The sequence below is a fragment of the Carassius auratus genome, chromosome 14 (assembly GCF_003368295.1).
Source record: "Carassius auratus strain Wakin chromosome 14, ASM336829v1, whole genome shotgun sequence".
Classification (NCBI taxonomy): Eukaryota; Metazoa; Chordata; class Actinopteri; order Cypriniformes; family Cyprinidae; genus Carassius; species Carassius auratus.
This window is the reverse complement of record NC_039256.1, coordinates 18,176,414-18,196,591: the sequence shown is the minus strand read 5'-3', so window position 1 is coordinate 18,196,591 and position 20,178 is coordinate 18,176,414. Positions and strand designations below refer to the sequence as shown.

At 36.2% G+C, this 20,178-nt stretch overlaps 1 protein-coding gene across 1 annotated transcript in view; it reads left to right on the top strand.

The window, feature by feature from the left end:
- The first annotated feature begins 2,557 nt into the window (after nucleotides 1–2,557).
- LOC113113858 (RING finger protein 44) overlaps nucleotides 2,558–20,178 on the top strand; it is a 1,123,463-nt gene continuing 1,105,842 nt past the window's right edge. Inside the window, exon 1 of the mRNA XM_026280377.1 lies at nucleotides 2,558–2,867. The gene's annotated coding sequence lies outside the window, so the exon portion shown is untranslated. The remainder of the gene's footprint in view (nucleotides 2,868–20,178) is intronic.

Here is a 20,178-nt window from a genome sequence, read left to right as displayed (position 1 = left end):
AGTTGAAATTGGGGTGATGAGGCATTGGTTCCACCTGCAATAAGGATGATATTAAATGGATTATATATTCTATATATTAAATGGATTATATATTCTATATATTAAATGGATTATATATTCTGAATGATTGATTGTAATTATGTTTCAGGATCAACAAGGATGTTGATCCAGAAACCTGTTGTACTTGGTCAAATGACGCTCATCATATCAGGCCAGTAGAGGGAGACAAAGCAAAGCACATTCTAATCATAGACTGGAATTTACGTAATGTGACCCTGATTAGTTTTTCCATAATGGATGCAAGGAATCAAATTGATGATGACATATGCCTCCCTCATGATGCAAACAGCTTTAATAAGAAAACAGAGCACAGGTGTAATGTCATCATCATCATTATGAAGTAAAAATAATCCAGTCAGCTTTCTATTTTTGTCATTGAAGATGCCAGACGAGGATTTAAGCTTTAATTATTTTTTATTTAATGTGGAGAACAGGATAATAGGATAGTCTATGCAATGATCTAATCGTAGCCCTATGATCTTGTTAACCGAGACTTGACATTGGGAGCTCATGAGGACAAACTCCTACAGTGTTTACGGTAGAGCAAGACAACTGTGGCAAGCCGTTTTAACATTCATTCCTACTAAATAGTGTCTGTTTTTAGTATCTGGTTTTTACCGGGCAATGCTGAATTACATACACTTATTGTTAATTCAGTATACTCAAATAGGTAAAATAAAAAAAATAAAAGAGATTCAATTTAGAGGAAAACACTGACTATGCTACTAGAGCTTCTTAATTAACTTTAGGCTAACAGTCCCAAAATAATCTATTTAAGTTTTACTAGTACCTGTTTGTTAAATAATAGAACCTAATTATGAATAGTATATGCTACTTCCAATTGTTTAATATTTCATTGTAACATCACTAATTGCAATTACTTTTTACTTGTCATGTATCTGACAAGTCAGAATGGATAGTTTCATTACAAAATCATATTAGTTAACAACTGGAATACAAACTAGTGTCTAATAATATAAAAAAAGACTATTTTAACTGTTACAAGTACCTAAATAATTGCAACCAGTCCCTATTTCAGTACAACTTACCTGTAAATTGTGTGATTTGTTTATTTGTATTATCAGTGCTCGATGTGGGCTGGTATGCACCGGCACATCTGTATTTTAGTGTTTAGCGTACTGACACTTTTTTGAGCGTACTGGCACTTATGACATGTTGCTGGTACTCAGAATCAAAGCGTCAGTGTCTGGTGAACAGTATATAAATCACAGTACCAGGAGAGGTCACCTCTCATCTCGACAAATTGTGTGAATGAATGCAAGCACAGTTGGTCTACCGCAGGATTTATTGCTTTTCCACTGTCTGGCCAGTGTGAGCTGGGGCTAACAATGAGTCTTAGAAAAACATTGATAAAACTATGTTTGCATCAACTTGTTTAGAAAGATGGAGAATTCATATACATTTCCAAAGAAATAATATAATGTGAGGATGTTTGGGCGCTGTCCTGAAGCGCTATACTGTTATCCTTTCAGGTAAATTGTGAGAAGTAGAAGTTCAAGATAAATTTATAAGGTGAATAGCCTAATAATTAATTACTCATTTGAATCAGTACATTATAAAAACAACAGTTCCTTAAAATTTAAAAGAAGCAGGTTTTTATGATCATTAAACCGATAAACTCCTGGAAAGTCCAAGGACCCAGTAAGCAATTTCAAACAGTTGGACAAAACAGGGCTTTGTGGAGAGAATAGTGACTCACCTCCAGATGTCTGTAAATATTTTTACATAGTGTATTTGGATTAAAAGTTAGAATGTTTTATTATGGGCGTGGGCTAGCTGAGGAGTTATGCAGTGACTAAAAAGTTTAGTGATTCTGAATGTATCCAGTCGAAGTTTAATGGTCTTTGGCGTCTCCTTGTGGTCCTGTTTAGTATTGCAGCTTGACTTGTTATTTGTATTGAAAATATTTGTTTAATCGCTGATTTTTTTGGCACTATACATAGTCTACACTGTGAATAATGAAAATTTTTAATTCATTATTTAATATAATAAATAAATAATCACTATTATTATTAATAGTAATTACTGAAATACTAGTTTGCAATCAGTAAGTAGGCCTACTAGTATTTAATAGACAGTTTGTGACACTGAAAAAGATAGTTGGATAATTGTTATCCACTAACAATAAGCAGATATGAAAGCCAGCCCCTGCCCCCAGATATAAACAATTTCCTTACGATTCAGTTTATATCTCGAGATCCTGACTTTTTCTCATAGACTTGGTTACATCTTGTGATTATTTTCCCCCAACATGGCCTTGAAAATAAAAAGATAATTGCGACTTTTTATCTCACAATTGCACATTTATATCTTGCCGTTTTCTTTCTTTGTTATGTTGCAGCAGCACCCCCTCCCATCCCATCCAGTGAAAACAAGTTTCTATAAAGCAGCATACAAATGTATCATAAAGTTATTTCCACGGAATGATGTTCAAACGGCTTGCCATAAGTCAGCGGCCTCTAAATGCCCCTCTTAGGGGTATGTCACGAAAGCACGCAAACAGGCGGAGGATGATGCTGGGTTCAAACGAGTGCAGTGATTTCTCCTAAGTCTAATGTATTCAGCGAGTGGTTGTTTTGCGCGAGATGCGAAAAGTAATGCCATATTCCGCCTTTATTCCTCGCGCGAGCTCCAGTTTGTACCTTTTCCCCAATTCAGTGGTGAAATCCACGGAATGTTCCATTAGCAGGAACAGCTGAGGATCATGCCGCACCGAGTATGGGAGAGATGTGCAGGATTACAGGAAGAAATGTCCGCGACTGAGATGCTCACAAATTAACAATCAGGTAACGCACGCGCTTGCGTCTTCGTATTGATGGCGTGGATTTCCGTGGGTTTTCACGGTCTTGGATGCATCGCACAGAGCAATCGACGTGTTTTTATGCGATGTCCCCCTAAAGCCTCGAGCCCCTCCTTGTTTTGTTGCTGTAACTCTGTAATGTTTACATTGGATTGGAAGTGCATGGATGGATGGGACGCGGGTTTGTCAGTCTTGCGCTTGCTTCAGACGTGCGTGATCGTGTGCACGCGCAGCGCAGGTTACGCTAGAATCTGATTTATTTGTGTGTTAAACAGCAGCAAGGAAGGTTACATTGCGGTGTTTTATTTCTCTGCAGTGAAGCCAGTCGAGAGGCCCTTTTAAAATTCTGCAAAAATCATTCTGACCTATGCGCATTAAACTCAGATTATTGTAAAGAAAAAAAGTGCTACACTTTGCCTTCTTAGTTTTTATACAGCCTGCTTCATGCGTTGTATGATGAATTATTCTAGGGCAAATCAAATTTTTAAAGATTTCAGATCACGAACTAGAAAGTGCATGGAATAGAGATGTTACTTTGACCGCCCCTCAAGTAAAGACGCTTGTATTCGTTTCTGTCCGCCGGCTCGCCATTTGGCGCAAGGCTTATGTAACAGACTGGGCTGTGTCACACTGTCTCTGATGGAGAGGCGGATGAGAAATGTTAGAGAACACAGTATGCTCCCCAACTTGATGTTCTTTCCTGCTTTTCATTTAGTCCATAATAACAACAACACCCACACATAATAATAATAATAATAATAATAATAATAATAATAATAATAATAATAATAATAATAAATACAATTGTTATTATGCCACAATTCAAAGCAATGCTTTGCAGTGACACGTTATATCATGCATAAAATCGCAAGAACAGTTGAAACATGACACATTTCACTCTGATTACTCTTCGATTTTATTTTCTAATCTTTATCACATCATCATACTGTAAAATATTCTTTAGAAAAAAAAAAGAAATGTTGAAAAAATTTAACTTGCACATTATTTGCTAAATATATGTGACCCTGGACCACAAAACCTTATCTTATGTAAAAGTCTATACAAAACAAAAGTCTTATGTATAGCATGGGTATATTTGTAGCAATAACCAAAAATACATTACATGGGTCAAAAAGATTGATTGTTCTTTTGTGCCAAAAATTATTAGGATATTAAATGAAGATTTTTTTTTTTTCATTTTTGATTAATAATATGCATTGCTAATGACTTAATTTAGACAGTTTAAATGTGATTTACTCCATATTTAGATTTTTTTGCACCTTCATTTTCCAGGTTTTTAAATAGTTTTATTATCCGTATGACTGATTTCGTGGTCTGTCTGGGGTCACATATAGTCTAGTTGTTTGCATGTTGTAGTGGTTTAGTGTATTACTGTAATTCTGTAAAACTTTACTATACTATACTATTCTATATTAAACTATACTATACTATAATCAGATGTTCAGGAAGTGGAGGAACAGACTTTAACTTGCAATTAATTGTTTGTATTTATTTCTTCTTATGAAGTTTTGTTCTGTTTTTTTTTTTCAAATTAGTTTGAACTGATTTAAGATTATATTTACCTTGTGGATTACGTTGTGTTAAAGGAATGAAATAAGATGCTGTCTTGCTGAATTATAATATAAACACGACTGTTGCATCACCCTTGTTTGATAACTACAACATAGGCCTATCCCTTTTGACAAACAACATCCACTTTATCTGGGACTACCCATGCAACCTCAAAATGAATGTCAGTGGCTTAATAAATCATCACTGATGACATGCTCTGTCTGCTATGCTTATGTTTAATGTACAACATGCGCAACAAGAATCATCTGACTCCATCTGTTGGATTGCAAAAACCTTTTGGGGAAAAACCTATTAATTAATTCTTTTATAGTGTTTCCACACTTAGTTTGTTTTTTGTGATCTAGTGATTTGCATGGATTTTGACACATATTTGAATTTAAGCCATGAAAAAAAACACTCCTGTTTTCACATTTGCATGAAAGTTACTAAACTATGACATAATTGCTGTCTAATATTAAATAATAATTACTGAATATATATATATATATATATATATATATATATATATATATATATATATATATATATATATATATATATATATATATATATTGTTTCAGAAAAGTTACAGAAAATAAAACTATTTGTAATATATTTTGATATGAAAGATCCGAATATCGACGTGTTACATATGTAGGCTATATATATTTAGCAGTAACATGAACCTCTGGCCTTTAAGCATTGTTAAACATAACTAATTCATTATTTTCTGTAATAATAATTTTTAATATTATATTACAGTAATTTTTAAGTTTGGTTTAAGTTTTTCTAAACACAGTGTAAATAGTTAATGGTCTGCATCTGAAGTTTGAAAAAAAACGAGTGTGAATGCGAGAACTAGGTTCCTTTTTGATTCAATTGACTTTTTGGAGCGGGGTCAAGTTGGTTTTGTTTTCGATATTCGTGACACATTCAGCGGTAAACGCCAATAATTCCAAAACGAATTGCCCTAAAGAAATCTAAGCAGTGTGACCGCCAAAAGGGCAAAGCTGATCATGTTTCACATCCTTCTTTTTCTATATTTTCCCTCGATATAATAAGCACGGCCCCGTGCAAGCCGTGGCAATGTGCAAAAAGCCGGGAGAGAACGCTCTCAGCAGAGCCTTCAGTTAGGGACCGTGGGGAAAGTGCAAACTTTCTTCGTTTTTTGCTATAGCTCAGTAGGTGTTTTTGTAATAGCTTTTTAGATAAAGGGCATATAGACATGAAACCAGTGTCAATCAATAGTGGGGGACAGTGGACATTTTTAACAACCTTTCTTTTTAACACTACTGGTAGAAAAGGGAATTGCATGTCCATAATTAACCTTCTTTTTGTAATAACTTTCTACAGAAGGAAGATAGAGAGATGAAACCAGTGTCAATCAATAGAGGGAAAGAGTGGACATTTTTCACATCCTTTCATTTTACCCCAAGTGGCTGATAAGGGAATTGCATGTCCAAATTTAACCAACTTTTTGTAATAACTTTCTACAGCAGGGACACAGAGACATGAAACCAGTGTCAATGAATAGAGGGCGACAGTTGTCATTTTTCACAACCTTTCATTTTACCCCTACTGGTAAAAACGGTAATTGCATGTCCAAAATTAACCTTCGTTTTGTAATAACTTTCTACAGCAAAGAGACAGATACATGAAACGAGTTTCAATCAATAGTGGGAGACAGTGGACATTTTTCACAACCTTTCTTTTTACCCCTACTGGTAAAAAAGGGAATTGCATGTCCAAAATGAACCTTCTTTTTGTAATAACTTTCTACAGCAGGGAGACAGAGACATGAAACCACTGTCAATCAATAGAGGGAAAGAGTGGACATTTTTCACATCCTTTCATTTTACCCCAAGTGGCTGATAAGGGAATTGCATGTCCAAATTTAACCAACTTTTTGTAATAACTTTCTACAGCAGGGACACAGAGACATGAAACCAGTGTCAATGAATAGAGGGCGACAGTTGTCATTTTTCACAACCTTTCATTTTACCCCTACTGGTAAAAACGGTAATTGCATGTCCAAAATTAACCTTCGTTTTGTAATAACTTTCTACAGCAAAGAGACAGATACATGAAACGAGTTTCAATCAATAGTGGGAGACAGTGGACATTTTTCACAACCTTTCTTTTTACCCCTACTGGTAAAAAAGGGAATTGCATGTCCAAAATGAACCTTCTTTTTGTAATAACTTTCTACAGCAGGGAGACAGAGACATGAAACCACTGTCAATCAATAGAGGGGGACAGTGGACATTTTTCACAACCTTTTTTTTTTACCCCCTACTGGTAAAAAAGGGAATTGCATGTCCAAAATTAACCTTCTTTTTGTAATAACTTTCTACAGCAGTGAGACAGAGACATAAAACCACTGTCAATCAATAGAGGGGGAGAGTTGACATTTTTCACAACCTTTCTTTTTACCCCTACTGGTAAAAAAGGGAATTGCATGTCCAAAATAAACCTTCTTTTTGTAATAACTTTCTACAGCAGTGAGACAGACACATGAAACCAGTGTCAATCAGTAGAGGGAGAGAGTGGACATTTTTCACAACCCTGAATTTTACCCCTACTGGTAGAAAAGGGAATTCCATGTCCAAAATTAACCTTCTATTTGTAATAACTTTCTACAGCAGGGAGACAGAGACATGAAACCAGTGTCAATCAGTAGAGAGAGAGAGTGGACATTTTTCACAACCTTTCTTTTTACCCCTACTGGTAAAAAAGGGAATTGCATGTCCAAAATTAGCCTCCTTTTTGTAATAACTTTCTACAGCAGGGAGACATAGACATGAAACCAGTGTCAATCAATAGAGGGAGAGAGTGGACATTTTTCACAACCTTTAATTTTACCCCTAGTGGCTGATTAGGGAATTGTATGTCCAAACTTTACCTTGTTTTTGTAATAACTTTCTACAGCAGTGAGACAGATACACGAAACCAGTGTCAATCAGTAGAGAGAGAGAGTGGACATTTTTCACAACCTTTAATTTTACCCCTAGTGGCTGATTAGGGAATTGTATGTCCAAAATTTACCTTCTTTTTGTAATAACTTTCTACAGCAGTGAGACAGATACACGAAACCAGTGTCAATCAGTAGAGAGAGAGAGTGGACATTTTTCACAACCTTTAATTTTACCCCTACTGGTAGAAAAAGGAATTGCATGTCCAAAATTAACCTTCTATTTGTAATAACTTTCTACAGCAGGGAGACAGAGACATGAAACCAGTGTCAATCAGTAGAGAGAGAGAGTGGACATTTTTCACAACCTTTCTTTTTACCCCTACTGGTAAAAAAGGGAATTGCATGTCCAAAATTAGCCTCCTTTTTGTAATAACTTTCTACAGCAGTGAGACAGAGACATGAAACCAGTGTCAATCAATAGAGGGGGACAGTGGACATTTTTCACAACCTTTCTTTTTACCCCTACTGGTAGAAAAGGGAATTGCATGTCCAAAATTGACATTCTTTTTGTAATAACTTTCTACAGCAGGGAGACATAGACATGAAACCAGTGTCAATCAATAGAGGGAGAGGGTGGACATTTTTCACAACCTTTAATTTTACCCCAAGTGGCTGATTAGGGAACTGCATGTCCAAAATTAACTTTCTATTTGTAATAACTTTCTATAGCAGTGAGACAGAGACATGAAACCAGTGTCAATCAATAGAGGGGGACAGTGGACATTTTTCACAACCTTTCTTTTTACCCCTACTGGTAGAAAAGGGAATTGCATGTCCAAAATTTACATTCTTTTTGTAATAACTTTCTACAGCGGGGAGATATAGACACGAAACCAGTGTCAATCAATAGAGGGGGAGAGTGGACATTTTTCACAACCTTTCGTTTTACCCCAAGTGGCTTATTAGGGAATTGCATGTCCAAAATTATTCTTATTTTTGTAATAACTTTCTACAGAAGGGAGACAGAGACATGAAACCACTGTCAATCAATAGAGGGAGAGAGTGGACATTTTTCACAACCTTTAATTTTACCCCTAGTGGCTGATTAGGGAATTGTATGTCCAAAATTAACCTTCTTTTTGTAATAACTTTCTACAGCAGTGAGACAGATACATGAAACCAGTGTCAATCAGTAGAGAGAGAGAGTGGACATTTTTTCACAACCTTTCATTTTACCCCAAGTGGCTGATTAGGGAACTGCATGTCTAAAATTTACCTTTTTCTAATAACTTTCTAAAGAAGTGAGACAGAGACATGAAACCAGTGTCAATCAATAGAGAGGGACAGTGGACATCTTTCACAACCTTTCTTTTTACCCCTACTGGTAGAAAAGGGAATTGCATGTCCAAAATTGACTTTCTTTTTGTAATAACTTTCTACAGCAGCGAGACAGAGACATGAAACCAGTGTCAATCAGTAGAGAGAGAGAGTGGACATTTTTCACAACCTTTCATTTTACCCCAAGTGGCTGATTAGGGAACTGCATGTCTAAAATTTACCTTTTTCTAATAACTTTCTAAAGCAGTGAGACAGAGACATGAAACCAGTGTCAATCAATAGAGAGGGACAGTGGACATCTTTCACAACCTTTCTTTTTACCCCTACTGGTAGAAAAGGGAATTGCATGTCCAAATTTAGCCTCCTTTTTGTAATAACTTTCTACAGCAGGGAGACAGAGACATGAAACCAGTGTCAATCAGTAGAGAGACAGAGTGGACATTTTTCACAACCTTTCATTTTACCCCAAGTGGCTGATTAGGGAACTGCATGTCTAAAATTTACCTTTTTCTAATAACTTTCTAAAGCAGTGAGACAGAGACATGAAACCATTGTCAATCAATATAGGGGGACAGTGGACATTTTTCACAACCTTTCTTTTTACCCCTACTGGTAAAAAAAGGAATTGCATGTCCGAAATGAACCTTCTTTTTGTAATAACTTTCTACAGCAGGGAGACATAGACATGAAACCAGTGTCAATCAATAGAGGGAGAGGGTGGACATTTTTCACAACCTTTAATTTTACCCCAAGTGGCTGATTAGGGAACTGCATGTCCAAAATTAACCTTCTATTTGTAATAACTTTCTACAGCAGTGAGACAGAGACATGAAACCAGTGTCAATCAATAGAGGGGGACAGTGGACATTTTTCACAACCTTTCTTTTTACCCCTACTGGTAGAAAAGGGAATTGCATGTCCAAAATTTACATTATTTTTGTAATAACTTTCTACAGCGGGGAGATATAGACACGAAACCAGTGTCAATCAATAGAGGGGGAGAGTGGACATTTTCCACAACCTTTCGTTTTACCCCAAGTGGCTTATTAGGGAATTGCATGTCCAAAATTATTCTTATTTTTGTAATAACTTTCTACAGCAGGGAGACAGAGACATGAAACCACTGTCAATCAATAGAGGGAGAGAGTGGACATTTTTCACAACCTTTAATTTTACCCCTAGTGGCTGATTAGGGAATTGTATGTCCAAAATTAACCTTCTTTTTGTAATAACTTTCTACAGCAGTGAGACAGATACATGAAACCAGTGTCAATCAGTAGAGAGAGAGAGTGGACATTTTTCACAACCTTTCATTTTACCCCAAGTGGCTGATTAGGGAACTGCATGTCTAAAATTTACCTTTTTCTAATAACTTTCTAAAGCAGTGAGACAGAGACATGAAACCAGTGTCAATCAATAGAGAGGGACAGTGGACATCTTTCACAACCTTTCTTTTTACCCCTACTGGTAGAAAAGGGAATTGCATGTCCAAAATTGACTTTCTTTTTGTAATAACTTTTTACAGCAGCGAGACAGAGACATGAAACCAGTGTCAATCAGTAGAGAGAGAGAGTGTACATTTTTCAAAACCTTTCTTTTTACCCCTACTGGTAAAAAAGGGAATTGCATGTCCAAATTTAGCCTCCTTTTTGTAATAACTTTCTACAGCAGGGAGACAGAGACATGAAACCAGTGTCAATCAGTAGAGAGACAGAGTGGACATTTTTCACAACCTTTCATTTTACCCCAAGTGGCTGATTAGGGAACTGCATGTCTAAAATTTACCTTTTTCTAATAACTTTCTAAAGCAGTGAGACAGAGACATGAAACCATTGTCAATCAATATAGGGGGACAGTGGACATTTTTCACAACCTTTCTTTTTACCCCTACTGGTAAAAAAAGGAATTGCATGTCCGAAATGAACCTTCTTTTTGTAATAACTTTCTACAGCAGGGAGTCAGAGACATGAAACCACTGTCAATCAATAGAGGGGGAAAGTGGACATTTTTCACAACCTTTCTTTTTACCCCTACTGGTAAAAAAAGGAATTGCATGTCCAAAATGAACCTTCTTTTTGTAATAACTTTCTACAGCAGGGAGACATAGACATGAAACCAGTGTCAATCAATAGAGGGAGAGAGTGGACATTTTTCACAACCTTTAATTTTACCCCTAGTGGCTGATTAGGGAATTGTATGTCCAAACTTTACCTTGTTTTTGTAATAACTTTCTACAGCAGTGAGACAGATACACGAAACCAGTGTCAATCAGTAGAGAGAGAGAGTGGACATTTTTCACAACCTTTAATTTTACCCCTACTGGTAGAAAAGGGAATTGCATGTCCAAAATTAACCTTCTATTTGTAATAACTTTCTACAGCAGGGAGACAGAGACATGAAACCAGTGTCAATCAGTAGAGAGAGAGAGTGGACATTTTTCACAACCTTTCTTTTTACCCCTACTGGTAAAAAAGGGAATTGCATGTCCAAAATTAGCCTCCTTTTTGTAATAACTTTCTACAGCAGTGAGACAGAGACATGAAACCAGTGTCAATCAATAGAGGGGGACAGTGGACATTTTTCACAACCTTTCTTTTTACCCCTACTGGTAGAAAAGGGAATTGCATGTCCAAAATTGACATTCTTTTTGTAATAACTTTCTACAGCAGGGAGACATAGACATGAAACCAGTGACAATCAATAGAGGGAGAGGGTGGACATTTTTCACAACCTTTAATTTTACCCCAAGTGGCTGATTAAGGAACTGCATGTCCAAAATTAACCTTCTATTTGTAATAACTTTCTACAGCAGTGAGACAGAGACATGAAACCACTGTCAATCAATAGAGGGGGACAGTGGACATTTTTCACAACCTTTCTTTTTACCCCTACTGGTAGAAAAGGGAATTGCATGTCCAAAATTGACATTCTTTTTGTAATAACTTTCTACAGCAGGGAGACAGAGACATGAAACCAGTGTCAATCAATAGAAGGGGACAGTGGACATTTTTCACAACCTTTCGTTTTACCCCGAGTGGCTTATTAGGGAATTGCATGTCCAAAATTAACATTCTTTTTGTAATAACTTTCTACAGCAGGGAGACATAGACACGAAACCAGTGTCAATCAATAGAGGGGGACAGTGGACATTTTTCACAACCTTTCGTTTTACCCCAAGTGGCTTATTAGGGAATTGCATGTCCAAAATTAAACTTCTTTTTGTAATAACTTTATACAGCACTGAGACAGATACATGAAACCAGTGTCAATTAGTAGAGAGAGAGAGTGGACATTTTTCACAACCTTTAATTTTACCCCAAGTGGCTGATTAGGGAACTGCATGTCCAAAATGAACCTTCTTTTTGTAATAACTTTATACAGCAGTGAGACAGAGACATGAAACCAGTGTCAAGCAATAGAGGGGGACAGTGGACATTTTTCACAACCTTCCTTTTTACCCCTACTGGTAGAAAAGGGAATTGCATGTCCAAAATAAACCTTCTTTTTGTAATAACTTTCTACAGCAGGGAGACAGAGACATGAAACCACTGTCAATCAATAGAAGGGGACAGTGAACATTTTTCACAACCTTTCGTTTTACCCCAAGTGGCTTATTAGGGAGTTGCATGTCCAAAATTAACTTTCTTTTTGTAATAACTTTCTACATCAGGGAGACAGAGACATGAAACCAGTGTCAATCAATAGAGGGGGAGCGTGGACATTTTTCACAACCTTTCGTTTTACCCCAAGTGGCTTATTAGGGAATTGCATGTCCAAAATTAAACTTCTTTTTGTAATAACTTTCTACAGCACTGAGACAGAGACATGAAACCAGTGTCAATCAGTAGAGGGAGAGAGTGGACATTTTTCACAACCCTGAATTTTACCCCTACTGGTAGAAAAGGGAATTGCGTGTCCAAAATTATCCTTCTTTTTGTAATAACTTTCTACAGCAGGGAGACAGAGACATGAAACCACTGTCAATCAATAGAGGGGGACAGTGGACATTTTTCACAACCTTTCTTTTTACCCCTACTGGTAGAAAAGGGAATTGCATGTCCAAAATTGACATTCTTTTTGTAATAACTTTCTACAGCATGGAGACATAGACACGAAACCAGTGTCATTTAATAGAGGGGGAGAGTGGACATTTTTCACAACCTTTCATTTTACCCCAAGTGGCTAATTAGGGAATTGCATGTCCAAAATAATCCTTATTTTTGTAATAACTTTCTACAGCAGGGAGACAGGTACATGAAACCACTGTCAATCAATAGAAGGGGACAGTGAACATTTTTCACAACCTTTCGTTTTACCCCAAGTGGCTTATTAGGGAGTTGCATGTCCAAAATTAACTTTCTTTTTGTAATAACTTTCTACATCAGGGAGACAGAGACATGAAACCAGTGTCAATCAATAGAGGGGGAGCGTGGACATTTTTCACAACCTTTCGTTTTACCCCAAGTGGCTTATTAGGGAATTGCATGTCCAAAATTAAACTTCTTTTTGTAATAACTTTCTACAGCACTGAGACAGAGACATGAAACCAGTGTCAATCAGTAGAGGGAGAGAGTGGACATTTTTCACAACCCTGAATTTTACCCCTACTGGTAGAAAAGGGAATTGCGTGTCCAAAATTATCCTTCTTTTTGTAATAACTTTCTACAGCAGGGAGACAGAGACATGAAACCACTGTCAATCAATAGAGGGGGACAGTGGACATTTTTCACAACCTTTCTTTTTACCCCTACTGGTAGAAAAGGGAATTGCATGTCCAAAATTGACATTCTTTTTGTAATAACTTTCTACAGCAGGGAGACATAGACACGAAACCAGTGTCAATCAATAGAGGGGGAGAGTGGACATTTTTCACAACCTTTCATTTTACCCCAAGTGGCTAATTAGGGAATTGCATGTCCAAAATAATCCTTATTTTTGTAATAACTTTCTACAGCAGGGAGACAGGTACATGAAACCACTGTCAATCAATACAGGGGGAGAGTGGACATTTTTCACAACCTTTCTTTTTACCCCTACTGGTAAAAAAGGGAATTGCATGTCCAAAATAAACCTTCTTTTTGTAATAACTTTCTACAGCAGGGAGACAGAGACATGAAACCAGTGTCAATGAATAGAGGGGGACAGTGGACATTTTTCACAACCTTTATTTTTACCCCTTAATGACTTTTCAACATACTGGTTGATCAAAACAAACTTTAACATTACGACAGAAATTTTTATTTAGTTATATTCATTAACTTTCAGTAGTTTTTTTTTTTTTTTTTTTTTTGCAACACATTATTTGCATTTATTAATTTATTATCTGGAAAATTGAATTTGTGTGTATGTGTGTGTGTGTGTGTGTATGTATATGATAAGATTTTTTTATGTATATGTTTTAAGATTTTCAAATCATGTGCCTCAAACTTATGGGACATATCTAATCAAAATGTAGCTATGTAAGAGAGAGGGACACATTAATATTTCCTGTTCATAAATGTAGGGGTGTAGTTCAAATCAATCTCGGCCAATACAGCAAAAATTTTGCAAATTTACAAATAAAATATAAAAGATAAACACACACGCACACACATATTTATATATATTTGAACATCACTATTAAAAGAAAAAAATACAAAATTTGTTTTTAAAATAAAACATTAATTAACATTTAACATTTATTTTATCACATGAAATTTAGAGGTAACGGTTCGGGGTAGCCACCAGCCATTGGAAAGTACCCAAAAAATTATAATTATGATACAGTTTTAAGCTTACTAATATTTTACATTTTATGGGGGGTTTAAATAAATAACACAAGGATCTTGGTAAATATCTAATGTTTGAATACTTAAATGCATTTTTCAATAGTTTTTTGGTTGTGGGACATTACTTGGCACCAATTCTGTGCTGCTCATATTCATATCAGACATTTTAGTTGACAGATGAAGGCTGTGATACTGTAGGTGTTCACTAGATGGATAGGATAAGAAATGTGAGCAAGGTCCTGCTAAATTCAAGAAGATACAATGACCAACAAATACATAAATTATGTTAGTATGTACTGTAAGTATATTATTATTTCTGCACTACTAGATCATTAAATTAATTTAATAATGTTTTTACATAATTACAAGTTTTGGTAGTATTTTAAAAATAGGTCTAATTTGTTAACACTATTTAAGTACTGTTAACAATTTTTTGGTACTGTCCACTTTTTTGGAAATAGGCTCATTCTCAAACTCCCAGTTTATACCATTTTTGAATCCATTCAGCCAGTATCAGGTTTTGAGACCAGCAGCATGGCATTCAGAAATGACCAAAGAGTATGGGTATTTTTCCTATTTAAAACTTTCCTCTTTTGTAGTTATATTTTGTACTAAGACCGGTGGAAAATGTAAAGTTGTGATTTTCTAGGGCTGTAAGTATAGTGATATCACTGCAGTAAAACTCAACTTATTAACTCTGGGGGAGTTGGAGAATGAGCATATTTCCAAAAAAGGGGAGTGTTCCTTTAAACCTTATTGTAAACCATTATCAAAGGTTTATATTTTGTTGTCTGTGTGCATGGTGTTTAACCATTTCATTGTTGTAACCCTTAAAACCAGACTGCCAAACGCTTAATTTCAATGCATGCACACCTCTTTCCCAATGACACTAGAGGATGGTGGTTGCACTAGTGACTTGGGCTCGTCATTGCAGCTTGAAGCATTTTGTACTTTAATTTAGTAATGGCATTTTCCACCAGGGAGATGTAAAAGCAGTGTCAGTTAATAGAGGGAGACAGTGATCAACTTAGACAACCTCACATTTAATCCTTACTGTTGCACAAGGTAGTTGCATTTACAAATTGTACCTTATTTACATCCTGACAATTACGAAATTTATGTAATGCAGAATGATCCTGTTAATACTGTAAACTAATTTGAAACGACAACAGCCAACAGTACAATAGCCTTTTTGACTGAACTGGTATTTATACACTGATCAGAAATTTATACTGATTTTAAAATTCACTGATTTTAACATTTATAAGGAGCTGATCAAAACAAAAATCAACAACAACAAAAAAAAACATTCAAGAGTAAACAATATATTTTAACACCTACACTTGTAAAGTACTTTTTACTTATAGAAAACACACAATCACTTTCTCATCTTCCATTTTTGTACCTCTTTTTTAATCATTCCGAGACAGACAGAGTGGTACCATTTTTCACAGTTGCTGCACTGAATCTAGTGGAAATAAAAATTGTCACAAGTAAACTTAATTTTTAATTATATTGAACATATGTTACGTTTGGGAACCCAGGGAAACACAGGAGACGAGAGATCCAAACGCACTGTGGGCCCTATCTTGCACCCAGCGCAATTGACTTTGTACACCGACGCATGTGTCATTCCTATTTTGCACCCGCGCAAAGCGCGCTTTTCCCTCCACAGAAGCACGTCGCTAAACTAGTGAATGAACTTGCGCTCCCTGGGCGGATCAGCGCAAAAAAAAGAGGCGTGTTCCGGCGCAAACAATCCCTGGAGCTATTTTGCTGTTCCATTAAGCAATTGCGCCACTGACCAGAAAAAACCTAGTCAAAAGTCAGTGGCGCGTTGCCCGCTGTTCATTATGCTATTTTAAGGGCGCGCATGCTTGACCTTAATGTATATAGCGTGCACAACGCGCATACACTTTGCTCATATAATCTACACAGATTTTTATTAAGATTCATAAATTGTTACACTAAAAAAATATTAACACATGAGATGACGGAAATCATTGTGGTGTGCCACGAAGATGTGAAAAAATAGGCATAAATCTTGCTTACAAATTATTCAGGCTAATTGTAGTAATTAAGGATCAGACCTGTTTGCCCAATAGTGGCGATACATATATGTATATAAGGACATCTGACAAATTGGTTTGTCCGTCAAGAACCAGGAAAAAAAATCGATGAAACAATTGTGGCTATTTCCTCCCACGCCTGTTTAACCGACGCTATTTTGGGTGGGTTTCTCCCATCCCCATACAACACAACTTCTCTGTCTTTCACTGCTCTTACAAGAACATCAGTCTCCTCGGCTGTGAACCGCTCCTGGCGTGCGCCTGGTAAATACGCCATAATAATAGCAATCCATAATGGAACTTGCGCACCTGCTTTTAAAGGGAATGTTGGATGACGCTCTGATTGGTTTATTTCACGTTACGCCCAAACCACACCTATGAATAATGAAGCTACTTCAGACCCACCCATTTTAGATTTGCGCCGGGCGCAAGAGCCATTTATCCCGCCGGGAAAATAGCAACAGCGCCGAGACCCGCCCACAAAGTTACTTGCGCTTCGCGCTTTGACACTTGCGTTTCAGATCGTTTAAATAGGGCCCTGTGAGTTTAATGGGTAATCCAAATTCAGAATCCAACAAGCAGGGGTCAAAACCAAAAATCCATCCAAACAAACAAACAGGAATAGGAATAGGAACAGGAATAGAACTTGAAACTCATAAGGCGAGGAAACTGGGTGACGGAAAGAAAGGACTCCATGAAAACAAACAGAAACAGACCGGTTAATATAGGCAGGGTAATGACTATCAAGTGAAGACACCTGAGTGCAATTAACAGGAGTGCAATTACTGTGATGAAGGGACAAGGCTTTGTGGGAATTGTAGAGCCTGCGGTGAGGTGCCTATGGGGAAGTGAGACCACTAGTGGAGACTCAAGGAAACAGAGACCAGACAGCCTGACAACATATTAAGTTAAAAATAAACTGTAATTCATTCTTTTATTACTCCATTATTAAGATATTAATAGTAATTTCAGCTTAAAATCATCAAATTGAAATATAGACAATTGGACAAACAGTAAAAAAAAATAAAACCTTTTGATCTGTATTGACCTAATACAAAATACTACTTAATATTTGATGTAAAGTCATTTCTGTATTAACTGCATACTAATTATCGGCATAATAATTATCTATTTAGTTGAAATAATTTAACATTTCAGCTCTACAGATTGTATAATACCTCATCTTCATGGGGAAGTTGTGGCCTAGTCCCAACTGCTCCCCGGGCGCTGCAGCATAAATGGCTGCCCACTGCTCCGGTGTGTGTTCATGGTTTGTGTGTGTGCACCTTGGATGGGTTAAATGCAGAGCACAAATTCTGAGTATGGGTCACCATACTTGGCTGAATGTCATGTCACTTTACTAATTACTAATTTCTCAATGAAGGAGCCATGCTTACAACTGGACACTCTTTTCCACACAGGGAGCAATGCTGTTCGGGTTGAATACTGAAAATACAATATCACAAATCAAAGTTTTATTTTAACCATTTGGTCAGACAGACAGACAGACCGACCAGTGTATCGACAAACAGATAGACAGACAGACAGACACTAACCTAAAGGATTATTAGGAACACCATACTAATAATGTGTTTGACCCCCTTTCATCTTCAGAACTGCCTTAATTCTATGTGGCATTGATTCAATAAGGTGCTGAAAGCTGAAATTCTGACTCTACCATCTGAATGTCTCAACAGAAATCGAGACTCATTAGATCAGGCAACATTTTTCCAGTCTTCAACTGTTTAATTTTGGTGAGCTCGTGCAAATTGTAGCCTATTTTTTCTATTTGTAGTGAACGTGAAAATCCCAGTAACTGAGCAGATTGTGAAATACTCAGACTGGCCCGTCTGACACCAACAACCATGCCACGCTCAAAATTGCTTAAATCACCTTTCTTTCCCATTCTGACATTCAGTTTGGAGTTCAGGAGATTGTCTTGACCAGGACCACACCCCTAAATGCATTGAAGCAACTGCCATGTGTTTGGTGATTGGATTGTACGCTGAAATTTTCTACTGACGGCTACAGATAAAGACATACTGTAGATTACTGTCTTTAAACAATTTAAAGCTTCTGACAATTATAGTGTTCTAATAATTTTTTCCACCACTGTATAGATGAGCGTATGATTACAGTAAGAGAGGTAGATGGATAGGTTTACTAGCAGGAAGATCATAATTCATAAAAAAATGTGCACAGACAGTCAGGTGCAAAAATACATCTTTGATCTCAGACAAATACTTTTTTTTAGGTTCTTATAGACCGTTCATTCATTAATCTGTCATGAGAAAATAATTATTAAAACAATGTAGAATTTTAAGCATCAGGAAGTTGCTAGTTAATCAAATGGCGATGCGGGATTGCAAGTTCCAGGCTTTTAAACATACACCAAAAAACACCACAGTTCTGCCAAAAAGGGAGTGCTAAAAAAATAAATAAATAAATCACTGTAATTTTGCTTCAGTATGATCCATGAACTTTGCAATTATGTCCGCATGAATGCATCTTTTCATCAAACTGAAATGGCCATTAATGACAAGAATACAAAGATTGTCATATCATGATCAAAATAATATCAATAATAAGCTATTTCTTGTCATATATTCTATACCCAGTACTTGAGGAAATAAAATTTAGTAAATAATTGTAATAAGACAATACAGTAATATAGTGATTCGAAATCAATTGCAATATTTAATTTATGATAAAATAGTATCTTAACTGTTTATACGTTAAAAGTGTTCATACAAATAGTGCACAGCAAATCAAAATAGTTCAATTAGGTGATATGTAAAGACAAAAACAATGTTTTGTTTACTTTAACAACTTTTATAATTACACATTTCCCTGTACATTAGGTCATGGAGAACTATAGAAATTACTTATAGTTTATATATATATATATATATATATATATATATATATATATATATATATATATATATATATATATTTATATATATATATAAAGTAGATATATCTTGACATACAGCACGATCTAAGTTAGGTTATGGTTAAGTAGTACTGTTATTTTTAATCTCTACATTGTTAATACATCAAATAAATGTATGCATATATACTTACAGTACAGACCAAAAGTTTGGACACACCTTCTCATTAGAAGAGTTTTCTTTATTTTCATGACTATGAAAATTGTAGAGTCACACTGAAGGCATCAAGGGCTATTTGACCAAGAAGGAGAGTGATGGGGTGCTGCTCCAGATGACCTGGCCCCCACAGTCACCGGACCTGAACCCAATCCAGATGGTTTAGGGGTGAGCTGGACCGCAGACAGAAGGCAAAAGGCCAACAAGTGCTAAGCATCTATCGGGGAACTCCTTCAAGACTGTTGGAAGACCATTTCAGGTGACTACCTCTTGAAGCTCATCAAGAGAATGCCAAGAGTGTGCAAAGCAGTAATCAAAGCAAAAGGTGGCTACTTTGAAGAACCTACAATATGACATATTTTCAGTTTTTTCACAATATTTTGTTATGTATATAATTCCATATATAATTCCACATTTGTTAATTCATAGTTTTGATGCCTTCAGTGTGAATCTTCAATTATCATGAAAATAAAAAAAACTCTTTGAATGAGAAGGTGTGTCCAAACTTTTGGTCTGTACTGTACAT